We start from the raw sequence: 792 nt of genomic DNA, 5'->3' as shown, positions 1-792 counted from the left end.
ATCTATATATGCATGGGCAGAGCTGCTTGCAAAAATGTTCCAACCAGCCTTCTTGAACACTGTTCCAGATTTTCCTCCACTGCAGACCTCATCATTTATATTCACAATACAAAATAATCCCTGACATTCCCACTCAGGGCATTTCATGAGCAAAGCAGAGTGGATATTGTAGGTACCAGTGATAAATTAAAAAAAAAAAAGCTAAGGTCAAATCAGGGGTGATTCAAATTTACTTATGACCTAAACCTATGAACCAAGGTGTGCTTTTCCCATTTGAGCACAGGGCCGAGATCACCTCCCTTCTGTTTTTCACAAAGCATACTTTGCTCGATAACAATATTTCAATTTAATAGCCCAATTGGTGAAGTAACAGAGTGCTAAAATTAAAGGAATTTCATCTGTAATGCTACTAAGTATTTCTTCATCATTGAAGAATGCCACCCTTAGCCTCATTTAAAGCTATATACTCCATTCTGCTTTCACACTCAAGCCTCCTGAACTAACAGTTGAAGGAGAAACATTTTTCTATGGCAAGAAACACGCTTACTCATTCTGCCATTCACTAACTGTGCAACTTTGGGCAATATGCTTAACAATTCACAGAAAGAATACACTAAGATCAGTGGTTCTCAACCTTCTGGCCCTTTAAATACAGTTCCTCATGTTGTGACCCAACCATAAAATTATTTTCGTTGCTACTTCATAACTGTAATGTTGCTACTGTTATGAATCGTAATGTGAATATCTGATATGCAGGATGGTCTTAGGCGACCCCTGTGAAAGGGTCGTTCA

This window comes from Myotis davidii, unplaced genomic scaffold (assembly GCF_000327345.1).
Source record: "Myotis davidii unplaced genomic scaffold, ASM32734v1 scaffold837, whole genome shotgun sequence".
Lineage (NCBI taxonomy): Eukaryota > Metazoa > Chordata > Mammalia > Chiroptera > Vespertilionidae > Myotis > Myotis davidii.
This window is presented reverse-complemented; position numbering follows the sequence as displayed.